The sequence below is a fragment of the Triturus cristatus genome, chromosome 12 (genome assembly GCF_964204655.1).
Source record: "Triturus cristatus chromosome 12, aTriCri1.1, whole genome shotgun sequence".
NCBI lineage: Eukaryota > Metazoa > Chordata > Amphibia > Caudata > Salamandridae > Triturus > Triturus cristatus.
This window is the reverse complement of record NC_140595.1, coordinates 250,063,912-250,077,549: the sequence shown is the minus strand read 5'-3', so window position 1 is coordinate 250,077,549 and position 13,638 is coordinate 250,063,912.

The following is a 13,638-nucleotide window of genomic DNA, read 5'->3' as shown; positions in this document are numbered from 1 at the left end:
TTAACTCTTACTCTGGCCTACTGGTTAAGGTCTTAACTCTTACTTTGGTCTACTGGTTAAGGCTTAACTCTTACTCTGGCCTAATATCTAAGGTCTTAGACTCGTACTCTGGCCTACAGGTTAAGGTCTTAACTCTTACTCTGGCCTAATAGCTAAGGTCTTAAACTCGTACTCTGGCATAATAGCTATGGTCTTAACTCTTACTCTGGCCTCCTGGTTAAGGTTTTAACTCTTACTCTGGCCTAATAGCTAAGGTCTTAGACTCGTACTCTGGCCTACAGGTTAAGGTCTTAACTCTTACTCTGGCCTAATAGCTAAGGTCTTAAACTCGTACTCTGGCCTAATAGCTAAGGTCTTAACTCTTACTCTGGCCTACTGGTTAAGGTCTTAACTCTTGCTCTGGCCTAATAGCTAAGGTCTTAGACTCGTACTCTGGCCTAATGGTTAAGGTCTTAACTCTTACTCTGTCCTAATAGCTAAGGTCTTAACTCTTACTCTGGCCTAATAGCTAAGGTCTTAACTCTTACTCTGGCCGAATGGTTAAGGTCTTAACTCTTACTCTGGGCTAATAGCTAAGGTCTTAACTCTTACTCTGGCCTAATAGCTAAGGTCCTAGACTCGTACTATGGCCTACAGGTTAAGGTCTTAACTCTTACCCTGGCCTACTGGTTAAGGTCTTAACTCTAACTCTGGCCTAATAGATAAGGTCTTAGACTCGTACTCTGGCCTAATAGCTAAGGTCTAAGACTCGTACTCTGGCCTAATGGTTAAGGTCTTAACTCTTACTCTGGCCTACTGGTTAAGGTCTTAACTCTTACTCCGGCCTAATGGTTAAGGTCTTAACTCTTACTCTGGCCTACTGGTTAAGGTCTTAACTCTTACTCTGGCCTAATAGCAAAGGTCTTAGAATCGTACTATGGCCTACAGGTTAAGGTCTTAACTCTTACTCTGGCCTACTGGGTAAGGCCTTAACTCTTACTCTGGCCTAATAGCTAAGGTCTTAGACTCGTACTCTGGCCAACATGTTAAGGTCTTAACTCTTACTCTGTCCTAATAGCTAAGGTCTTAACTCTTACTCTGGCCTACAGGTAAAGGTCTTAACTCTTACTCTGGCCTAATAGCTAAGGTCCTAACTCTTACTCTGGCCTAATGGATAAGGTCTTAGACCCATACTCTGGCCTAATGGTTAAGGTCTTAACTCTTACTCTGGCCTACTGGTTAAGGTCTTAACTCTTACTCTGGGCTAATAGCTAATGTCTTAACTCTTACTCTGGCCTAATAGCTAAGATCTTAACTCTTAGTCTGGCCTAATAGATAAGGTCTTAGACTCGTACTCTGGCCTACTGGTTAAGGTCTTAACTCTTACTCTGGCCTACTGGTTAAGGCCTTAACTCTTACTCTGGCCTAATAGCTAAGGTCTTAACTCTTACTCTGGCCTCATAGCTAAGGTCTTAGACTCATACTCTGGCCTAATGGTTAAGGTCTTAACTCTTACTCTGTCCTAATAGCTAAGGTCTTAACTCTTACTCTGGCCTAATAGCTAAGGTCTTAACTCTTACTCTGGTCGAATGGTTAAGGTCTTAACTCTTACTCTGGCCTAATAGCTAAGGTCTTAACTCTTATTCTGGCCTAATAGCTAAGGTCTTAGACTCGTACTCTGGCCTACTGTTTAAGGTCTTAACTCTTACTCTGGCCTACTGGTTAAGGTCTTAACTCTTACTCTGGCCTAATAGCTAAGGTCTTGGACTCGTACTCTGGCCTAATGGTTAAGGTCTTAAATCTTACTCTTGCCTACTGGTTAAGGTCTTAACTCTTACTCTGGCCTAATAGCTAAGGTCTTAGACTCGTACTCTGGCCTAATGGTTAAGGTCTTAACTCTTACTCTGGCCTACTGGTTAAGGTCTTAACTCTTACTTTGGTCTACTGGTTAAGGCTTAACTCTTACTCTGGCCTAATATCTAAGGTCTTAGACTCGTACTCTGGCCTACAGGTTAAGGTCTTAACTCTTACTCTGGCCTAATAGCTAAGGTCTTAAACTCGTAGTCTGGCATAATTGCTAAGGTCTTAACTCTTACTCTGGCCTCCTGGTTAAGGTTTTAACTCTTACTCTGGCCTAATAGCTAAGGTCTTAGACTCGTACTCTGGCCTACAGGTTAAGGTCTTAACTCTTACTCTGGCCTAATAGCTAAGGTCTTAAACTCGTACTCTGGCCTAATAGCTAAGGTCTTAACTCTTACTCTGGCCTACTGGTTAAGGTCTTAACTCTTGCTCTGGCCTAATAGCTAAGGTCTTAGACTCGTACTCTGGCCTAATGGTTAAGGTCTTAACTCTTACTCTGTCCTAATAGCTAAGGTCTTAACTCTTACTCTGGCCTAACAGCCAAGGTCTTAAACTCGAACTCTGGCCTAATAGCTAAGGTCTTAACTCTTACTCTGGCCTACTGGGTAAGGCCTTAACTCTTACTCTGGCCTAATAGCTAAGGTCTTAGACTCGTACTCTGGCCAACATGTTAAGGTCTTAACTCTTACTCTGTCCTAATAGCTAAGGTCTTAACTCTTACTCTGGCCTACAGGTTAAGGTCTTAACTCTTACTCTGGCCTAATAGCTAAGGTCCTAACTCTTACTCTGGCCTAATGGCTAAGGTCTTAGACCCATACTCTGGCCTAATGGTTAAGGTCTTAACTCTTACTCTGGCCTACTGGTTAAGGTCTTAACTCTTACTCTGGGCTAATAGCTAATGTCTTAACTCTTACTCTGGCCTAATAGCTAAGGTCTTAACTCTTAGTCTGGCCTAATAGATAAGGTCTTAGACTCGTACTCTGGCCTACTGGTTAAGGTCTTAACTCTTACTCTGGCCTACTGGTTAAGGCCTTAACTCTTACTCTGGCCTAATAGCTAAGGTCTTTACTCTTACTCTGGCCTAATAGATAAGGTCTTAGACTCGTACTGTGGCCTAATGGTTAAGGTCTTAACTCTTACTCTGGCCTACTGGTTAAGGTCTTAACTCTTACTCTGGCCTAATAGCTAAGGTCTTAACTCTTACTCAGGCCTAATAGCTAAGGTCTTAGTCTTGTACTCTGGCCTAATGGTTAAGGTCTTATCTCTTACTCTGGCCTACTGGTTAAGGTCTTAACTCTTACTCTGGCCCAACAGCTTAGGTCTTAACTCTTACGCTGGCCTACTGGTTAAAGTCTTAACTCTTTCTCTGGCCTAAAAGCTAAGGTCTTAACTCTTACTCTGGCCTAATAGCTAAGGTCTTAGACATGTACTATGGCCTACAGGTTAAGGTCTAAACTCTTACTCTGGCCTACTGGTTAAGGTCTTAACTCTTACTCTGGCCTAATAGCATAGTCTTAACTCTTACTCTGGCCTCATAGCTAAGGTCTTAGACTCGTACTCTGGCCTAATGGTTAAGGTCTTAACTCTTACTCTGTCCTAATAGCTAAGGTCTTAACTCTTACTCTGGCCTAATAGCTAAGGTCTTAACTCTTACTCTGGTCGAATGGTTAAGGTCTTAACTCTTACTCTGGCCTAATAGCTAAGGTCTTAACTCTTATTCTGGCCTAATAGCTAAGGTCTTAGACTCGTACTCTGGCCTACTGTTTAAGGTCTTAACTCTTACTCTGGCCTACTGGTTAAGGTCTTAACTCTTACTCTGGCCTAATAGCTAAGGTCTTGGACTCGTACTCTGGCCTAATGGTTAAGGTCTTAAATCTTACTCTTGCCTACTGGTTAAGGTCTTAACTCTTACTCTGGCCTAATAGCTAAGGTCTTAGACTCGTACTCTGGCCTAATGGTTAAGGTCTTAACTCTTACTCTGGCCTACTGGTTAAGGTCTTAACTCTTACTTTGGTCTACTGGTTAAGGCTTAACTCTTACTCTGGCCTAATATCTAAGGTCTTAGACTCGTACTCTGGCCTACAGGTTAAGGTCTTAACTCTTACTCTGGCCTAATAGCTAAGGTCTTAAACTCGTACTCTGGCATAATAGCTAAGGTCTTAACTCTTACTCTGGCCTCCTGGTTAAGGTTTTAACTCTTACTCTGGCCTAATAGCTAAGGTCTTAGACTCGTACTCTGGCCTACAGGTTAAGGTCTTAACTCTTACTCTGGCCTAATAGCTAAGGTCTTAAACTCGTACTCTGGCCTAATAGCTAAGGTCTTAACTCTTACTCTGGCCTACTGGTTAAGGTCTTAACTCTTGCTCTGGCCTAATAGCTAAGGTCTTAGACTCGTACTCTGGCCTAATGGTTAAGGTCTTAACTCTTACTCTGTCCTAATAGCTAAGGTCTTAACTCTTACTCTGGCCTAACAGCTAAGGTCTTAAACTCGTACTCTGGCCTAATAGCTAAGGTCTTAACTCTTACTCTGGCCTACTGGTTAAGGTCTTAACTCTTGCTCTGGCCTAATCGCTAAGGTCTTAGACGTGTACTCTGGTCTAATGGTTAAGGTCTTAACTCTTACTCTGGCCTAATCGCTAAGGTCTTAGACTTGTACTCTGGTCTAATGGTTAAGGTCTTAATTCTTACTCTGGCCTAATAGCTAAGGTCTTAGACTCGTACTCTGGTCTAATGGTTAAGGTCTTAACTCTTACTCTGGCCTGCTGGTTAAGGTCTTAACTCTTACTCTGGCCTAATAGCTAAGGTCTTAGAAATGTACAATGGCCTACAGGTTAAGGTCTAAACTCTTACTCTGGCCTACTGGTTAAGGTCTTAACTCTTACTCTGGCCTAATAGCTAAGGTCTTAACTCTTACTCTGGCCTAATAGCAAAGGTCTTAGACTCGTACTCTGGCCTAATGGTTAAGGTCTTAACTCTTACTCTGTCCTAATAGCTAAGGTCTTAACTCTTACTCTGGCCTAATAGCTAAGGTCTTAACTCTTACTCTGGCCGAATGGTTAAGGTCTTAACTCTTACTCTGGCCTAATAGCTAAGGTCTTAACTCTTACTCTGGCCTAACAGCTAAGGGCCTAGACTCGTACTATGGCCTACAGGTTAAGGTCTTAACTCTTACCCTGGCCTACTGGTTAAGGTCTTAACTCTAACTCTGGCCTAATAGATAAGGTCTTAGACTCGTACTCTGGCCTAATAGCTAAGGTCTTAGACTCGTACTCTGGCCTAATGGTTAAGGTCTTAACTCTTACTCTGGCCTACTGGTTAAGGTCTTAACTCTTACTCCGGCCTAATGGTTAAGGTCTTAACTCTTACTCTGGCCTACTGGTTAAGGTCTTAACTCTTACTCTGGCCTAATAGCAAAGGTCTTAGAATCGTACTATGGCCTACAGGTTAAGGTCTTAACTCTTACTCTGGCCTACTGGGTAAGGCCTTAACTCTTACTCTGGCCTAATAGCTAAGGTCTTAGACTCGTACTCTGGCCAACATGTTAAGGTCTTAACTCTTACTCTGTCCTAATAGCTAAGGTCTTAACTCTTACTCTGGCCTACAGGTTAAGGTCTTAACTCTTACTCTGGCCTAATAGCTAAGGTCCTAACTCTTACTCTGGCCTAATGGCTAAGGTCTTAGACCCATACTCTGGCCTAATGGTTAAGGTCTTAACTCTTACTCTGGCCTACTGGTTAAGGTCTTAACTCTTACTCTGGCCCAACAGCTTAGGTCTTAACTCTTACGCTGGCCTACTGGTTAAAGTCTTAACTCTTTCTCTGGCCTAATAGCTAAGGTCTTAACTCTTACTCTGGCCTAATAGCTAAGGTCTTAGACATGTACTATGGCCTACAGTTTAAGGTCTAAACTCTTACTCTGGCCTACTGGTTAAGGTCTTAACTCTTACTCTGGCCTAATAGCTAAGGTCTTAACTCTTACTCTGGCCTCATAGCTAAGGTCTTAGACTCGTACTCTGGCCTAATGGTTAAGGTCTTAACTCTTACTCTGTCCTAATAGCTAAGGTCTTAACTCTTACTCTGGCCTAATAGCTAAGGTCTTAACTCTTACTCTGGTCGAATGGTTAAGGTCTTAACTCTTACTCTGGCCTAATAGCTAAGGTCTTAACTCTTATTCTGGCCTAATAGCTAAGGTCTTAGACTCGTACTCTGGCCTACTGGTTAAGGTCTTAACTCTTACTCTGGCCTACTGGTTAAGGCCTTAACTCTTACTCTGGCCTAATAGCTAAGGTCTTTACTCTTACTCTGGCCTAATAGATAAGGTCTTAGACTCGTACTGTGGCCTAATGGTTAAGGTCTTAACTCTTACTCTGGCCTACTGGTTAAGGTCTTAACTCTTACTCTGGCCTAATAGCTAAGGTCTTAACTCTTACTCAGGCCTAATAGCTAAGGTCTTAGTCTTGTACTCTGGCCTAATGGTTAAGGTCTTATCTCTTACTCTGGCCTACTGGTTAAGGTCTTAACTCTTACTCTGGCCCAACAGCTTAGGTCTTAACTCTTACGCTGGCCTACTGGTTAAAGTCTTAACTCTTTCTCTGGCCTAAAAGCTAAGGTCTTAACTCTTACTCTGGCCTAATAGCTAAGGTCTTAGACATGTACTATGGCCTACAGGATAAGGTCTAAACTCTTACTCTGGCCTACTGGTTAAGGTCTTAACTCGTACTCTGGCCTAATAGCATAGTCTTAACTCTTACTCTGGCCTCATAGCTAAGGTCTTAGACTCGTACTCTGGCCTAATGGTTAAGGTCTTAACTCTTACTCTGTCCTAATAGCTAAGGTCTTAACTCTTACTCTGGCCTAATAGCTAAGGTCTTAACTCTTACTCTGGTCGAATGGTTAAGGTCTTAACTCTTACTCTGGCCTAATAGCTAAGGTCTTAACTCTTATTCTGGCCTAATAGCTAAGGTCTTAGACTCGTACTCTGGCCTACTGTTTAAGGTCTTAACTCTTACTCTGGCCTACTGGTTAAGGTCTTAACTCTTACTCTGGCCTAATAGCTAAGGTCTTGGACTCGTACTCTGGCCTAATGGTTAAGGTCTTAAATCTTACTCTTGCCTACTGGTTAAGGTCTTAACTCTTACTCTGGCCTAATAGCTAAGGTCTTAGACTCGTACTCTGGCCTAATGGTTAAGGTCTTAACTCTTACTCTGGCCTACTGGTTAAGGTCTTAACTCTTACTTTGGTCTACTGGTTAAGGCTTAACTCTTACTCTGGCCTAATATCTAAGGTCTTAGACTCGTACTCTGGCCTACAGGTTAAGGTCTTAACTCTTACTCTGGCCTAATAGCTAAGGTCTTAAACTCGTACTCTGGCATAATAGCTAAGGTCTTAACTCTTACTCTGGCCTCCTGGTTAAGGTTTTAACTCTTACTCTGGCCTAATAGCTAAGGTCTTAGACTCGTACTCTGGCCTACAGGTTAAGGTCTTAACTCTTACTCTGGCCTAATAGCTAAGGTCTTAAACTCGTACTCTGGCCTAATAGCTAAGGTCTTAACTCTTACTCTGGCCTACTGGTTAAGGTCTTAACTCTTGCTCTGGCCTAATAGCTGAGGTCTTAGACTCGTACTCTGGCCTAATGGTTAAGGTCTTAACTCTTACTCTGTCCTAATAGCTAAGGTCTTAACTCTTACTCTGGCCTAACAGCTAAGGTCTTAAACTCGTACTCTGGCCTAATAGCTAAGGTCTTAACTCTTACTCTGGCCTACTGGTTAAGGTCTTAACTCTTGCTCTGGCCTAATCGCTAAGGTCTTAGACGTGTACTCTGGTCTAATGGTTAAGGTCTTAACTCTTACTCTGGCCTAATCGCTAAGGTCTTAGACTTGTACTCTGGTCTAATGGTTGAGGTCTTAACTCTTACTCTGGCCTAATAGCTAAGGTCTTAGACTCGTACTCTGGTCTAATGGTTAAGGTCTTAACTCTTACTCTGGCCTGCTGGTTAAGGTCTTAACTCTTACTCTGGCCTAATAGCTAAGGTCTTAGAAATGTACTATGGCCTACAGGTTAAGGTCTAAACTCTTACTCTGGCCTACTGGTTAAGGTCTTAACTCTTACTCTGGCCTAATAGCTAAGGTCTTAACTCTTACTCTGGCCTAATAGCAAAGGTCTTAGACTCGTACTCTGGCCTAATGGTTAAGGTCTTAACTCTTACTCTGTCCTAATAGCTAAGGTCTTAACTCTTACTCTGGCCTAATAGCTAAGGTCTTAACTCTTACTCTGGCCGAATGGTTAAGGTCTTAACTCTTACTCTGGCCTAATAGCTAAGGTCTTAACTCTTACTCTGGCCTAACAGCTAAGGGCCTAGACTCGTACTATGGCCTACAGGTTAAGGTCTTAACTCTTACCCTGGCCTACTGGTTAAGGTCTTAACTCTAACTCTGGCCTAATAGATAAGGTCTTAGACTCGTACTCTGGCCTAATAGCTAAGGTCTTAGACTCGTACTCTGGCCTAATGGTTAAGGTCTTAACTCTTACTCTGGCCTACTGGTTAAGGTCTTAACTCTTACTCCGGCCTAATGGTTAAGGTCTTAACTCTTACTCTGGCCTACTGGTTAAGGTCTTAACTCTTACTCTGGCCTAATAGCAAAGGTCTTAGAATCGTACTATGGCCTACAGGTTAAGGTCTTAACTCTTACTCTGGCCTACTGGGTAAGGCCTTAACTCTTACTCTGGCCTAATAGCTAAGGTCTTAGACTCGTACTCTGGCCAACATGTTAAGGTCTTAACTCTTACTCTGTCCTAATAGCTAAGGTCTTAACTCTTACTCTGGCCTACAGGTTAAGGTCTTAACTCTTACTCTGGCCTAATAGCTAAGGTCCTAACTCTTACTCTGGCCTAATGGCTAAGGTCTTAGACCCATACTCTGGCCTAATGGTTAAGGTCTTAACTCTTACTCTGGCCTACTGGTTAAGGTCTTAACTCTTACTCTGGCCCAACAGCTTAGGTCTTAACTCTTACGCTGGCCTACTGGTTAAAGTCTTAACTCTTTCTCTGGCCTAATAGCTAAGGTCTTAACTCTTACTCTGGCCTAATAGCTAAGGTCTTAGACATGTACTATGGCCTACAGGTTAAGGTCTAAACTCTTACTCTGGCCTACTGGTTAAGGTCTTAACTCTTACTCTGGCCTAATAGCTAAGGTCTTAACTCTTACTCTGGCCTCATAGCTAAGGTCTTAGACTCGTACTCTGGCCTAATGGTTAAGGTCTTAACTCTTACTCTGTCCTAATAGCTAAGGTCTTAACTCTTACTCTGGCCTAATAGCTAAGGTCTTAACTCTTACTCTGGTCGAATGGTTAAGGTCTTAACTCTTACTCTGGCCTAATAGCTAAGGTCTTAACTCTTATTCTGGCCTAATAGCTAAGGTCTTAGACTCGTACTCTGGCCTACTGTTTAAGGTCTTAACTCTTACTCTGGCCTACTGGTTAAGGTCTTAACTCTTACTCTGGCCTAATAGCTAAGGTCTTGGACTCGTACTCTGGCCTAATGGTTAAGGTCTTAAATCTTACTCTGGCCTACTGGTTAAGGTCTAAACTCTTACTCTGGCCTAATAGCTAAGGTCCTAACTCTTACTCTGGCCTAATGGCTAAGGTCTTAGACCCATACTCTGGCCTAATGGTTAAGGTCTTAACTCTTACTCTGGCCTACTGGTTAAGGTCTTAACTCTTACTCTGGGCTAATAGCTAATGTCTTAACTCTTACTCTGGCCTAATAGCTAAGGTCTTAACTCTTAGTCTGGCCTAATAGATAAGGTCTTAGACTCGTACTCTGGCCTACTGGTTAAGGTCTTAACTCTTACTCTGGCCTACTGGTTAAGGCCTTAACTCTTACTCTGGCCTAATAGCTAAGGTCTTTACTCTTACTCTGGCCTAATAGATAAGGTCTTAGACTCGTACTCTGGCCTAATGGTTAAGGTCTTAACTCTTACTCTGGCCTACTGGTTAAGGTCTTAACTCTTACTCTGGCCTAATAGCTAAGGTCTTGGACTCGCACTCTGGCCTAATGGTTAAGGTCTTAAATCTTACTCTTGCCTACTGGTTAAGGTCTTAACTCTTACTCTGGCCTAATAGCTAAGGTCTTAGACTCGTACTCTGGCCTAATGGTTAAGGTCTTAACTCTTACTCTGGCCTACTGGTTAAGGTCTTAACTCTTACTTTGGTCTACTGGTTAAGGCTTAACTCTTACTCTGGCCTAATATCTAAGGTCTTAGACTCGTACTCTGGCCTACAGGTTAAGGTCTTAACTCTTACTCTGGCCTAATAGCTAAGGTCTTAAACTCGTACTCTGGCATAATAGCTAAGGTCTTAACTCTTACTCTGGCCTCCTGGTTAAGGTTTTAACTCTTACTCTGGCCTAATAGCTAAGGTCTTAGACTCGTACTCTGGCCTACAGGTTAAGGTCTTAACTCTTACTCTGGCCTAATAGCTAAGGTCTTAAACTCGTACTCTGGCCTAATAGCTAAGGTCTTAACTCTTACTCTGGCCTACTGGTTAAGGTCTTAACTCTTGCTCTGGCCTAATAGCTAAGGTCTTAGACTCGTACTCTGGCCTAATGGTTAAGGTCTTAACTCTTACTCTGTCCTAATAGCTAAGGTCTTAACTCTTACTCTGGCCTAACAGCTAAGGCCTTAAACTCGTACTCTGGCCTAATAGCTAAGGTCTTAACTCTTACTCTGGCCTACTGGGTAAGGCCTTAACTCTTACTCTGGCCTAATAGCTAAGGTCTTAGACTCGTACTCTGGCCAACATGTTAAGGTCTTAACTCTTACTCTGTCCTAATAGCTAAGGTCTTAACTCTTACTCTGGCCTACAGGTTAAGGTCTTAACTCTTACTCTGGCCTAATAGCTAAGGTCCTAACTCTTACTCTGGCCTAATGGCTAAGGTCTTAGACCCATACTCTGGCCTAATGGTTAAGGTCTTAACTCTTACTCTGGCCTACTGGTTAAGGTCTTAACTCTTACTCTGGGCTAATAGCTAATGTCTTAACTCTTACTCCGGCCTAATAGCTAAGGTCTTAACTCTTAGTCTGGCCTAATAGATAACGTCTTAGACTCGTACTCTGGCCTACTGGTTAAGGTCTTAACTCTTACTCTGGCCTACTGGTTAAGGCCTTAACTCTTACTCTGGCCTAATAGCTCAGGTCTTTACTCTTACTCTGGCCTAATAGATAAGGTCTTAGACTCGTACTGTGGCCTAATGGTTAAGGTCTTAACTCTTACTCTGGCCTACTGGTTAAGGTCTTAACTCTTACTCTGGCCTAATAGCTAAGGTCTTAACTCTTACTCAGGCCTAATAGCTAAGGTCTTAGTCTCGTACTCTGGCCTAATGGTTAAGGTCTTATCTCTTACTCTGGCCTACTGGTTAAGGTCTTAACTCTTACTCTGGCCCAACAGCTTAGGTCTTAACTCTTACGCTGGCCTACTGGTTAAAGTCTTAACTCTTTCTCTGGCCTAAAAGCTAAGGTCTTAACACTTACTCTGGCCTAATAGCTAAGGTCTTAGACATGTACTATGGCCTACAGGTTAAGGTCTAAACTCTTACTCTGGCCTACTGGTTAAGGTCTTAACTCTTACTCTGGCCTAATAGCTAAGGTCTTAACTCTTACTCTGGCCTCATAGCTAAGGTCTTAGACTCGTACTCTGGCCTAATGGTTAAGGTCTTAACTCTTACTCTGTCCTAATAGCTAAGGTCTTAACTCTTACTCTGGCCTAATAGCTAAGGTCTTAACTCTTACTCTGGTCGAATGGTTAAGGTCTTAACTCTTACTCTGGCCTAATAGCTAAGGTCTTAACTCTTATTCTGGCCTAATAGCTAAGGTCTTAGACTCGTACTCTGGCCTACTGTTTAAGGTCTTAACTCTTACTCTGGCCTACTGGTTAAGGTCTTAACTCTTACTCTGGCCTAATAGCTAAGGTCTTGGACTCGTACTCTGGCCTAATGGTTAAGGTCTTAAATCTTACTCTTGCCTACTGGTTAAGGTCTTAACTCTTACTCTGGCCTAATAGCTAAGGTCTTAGACTCGTACTCTGGCCTAATGGTTAAGGTCTTAACTCTTACTCTGGCCTACTGGTTAAGGTCTTAACTCTTACTTTGGTCTACTGGTTAAGGCTTAACTCTTACTCTGGCCTAATATCTAAGGTCTTAGACTCGTACTCTGGCCTACAGGTTAAGGTCTTAACTCTTACTCTGGCCTAATAGCTAAGGTCTTAAACTCGTACTCTGGCATAATAGCTAAGGTCTTAACTCTTACTCTGGCCTCCTGGTTAAGGTTTTAACTCTTACTCTGGCCTAATAGCTAAGGTCTTAGACTCGTACTCTGGCCTACAGGTTAAGGTCTTAACTCTTACTCTGGCCTAATAGCTAAGGTCTTAAACTCGTACTCTGGCCTAATAGCTAAGGTCTTAACTCTTACTCTGGCCTACTGGTTAAGGTCTTAACTCTTGCTCTGGCCTAATAGCTAAGGTCTTAGACTCGTACTCTGGCCTAATGGTTAAGGTCTTAACTCTTACTCTGTCCTAATAGCTAAGGTCTTAACTCTTACTCTGGCCTAACAGCTAAGGTCTTAAACTCGTACTCTGGCCTAATAGCTAAGGTCTTAACTCTTACTCTGGCCTACTGGTTAAGGTCTTAACTCTTGCTCTGGCCTAATCGCTAAGGTCTTAGACGTGTACTCTGGTCTAATGGTTAAGGTCTTAACTCTTACTCTGGCCTAATCGCTAAGGTCTTAGACTTGTACTCTGGTCTAATGGTTAAGGTCTTAACTCTTACTCTGGCCTAATAGCTAAGGTCTTAGACTCGTACTCTGGCCTACTGTTTAAGGTCTTAACTCTTACTCTGGCCTACTGGTTAAGGTCTTAACTCTTACTCTGGCCTAATAGCTAAGGTCTTGGACTCGTACTCTGGCCTAATGGTTAAGGTCTTAAATCTTACTCTTGCCTACTGGTTAAGGTCTTAACTCTTACTCTGGCCTAATAGCTAAGGTCTTAGACTCGTACTCTGGCCTAATGGTTAAGGTCTTAACTCTTACTCTGGCCTACTGGTTAAGGTCTTAACTCTTACTCTGGCCTCCTGGTTAAGGTTTTAACTCTTACTCTGGCCTAATAGCTAAGGTCTTAGACTCGTACTCTGGCCTACAGGTTAAGGTCTTAACCCTTACTCTGGCCTAATAGCTAAGGTCTTAAACTCGTACTCTGGCCTAATAGCTAAGGTCTTAACTCTTACTCTGGCCTACTGGTTAAGGTCTTAACTCTTGCTCTGGCCTAATAGCTAAGGTCTTAGACTCGTACTCTGGCCTAATGGTTAAGGTCTTAACTCTTACTCTGTCCTAATAGCTAAGGTCTTAACTCTTACTCTGGCCTAACAGCTAAGGTCTTAAACTCGTACTCTGGCCTAATAGCTAAGGTCTTAACTCTTACTCTGGCCTACTGGGTAAGGCCTTAACTCTTACTCTGGCCTAATAGCTAAGGTCTTAGACTCGTACTCTGGCCAACATGTTAAGGTCTTAACTCTTACTCTGTCCTAATAGCTAAGGTCTTAACTCTTACTCTGGCCTACAGGTTAAGGTCTTAACTCTTACTCTGGCCTAATAGCTAAGGTCCTAACTCTTACTCTGGCCTAATGGCTAAGGTCTTAGACCCATACTCTGGCCTAATGGTTAAGGTCTTAACTCTTACTCTGGCCTACTGGTTAAGGTCTTAACTCTTACTCTGGGCTAATAGCTAATGTCTTAACTCTTACTCTGGCCTAATAG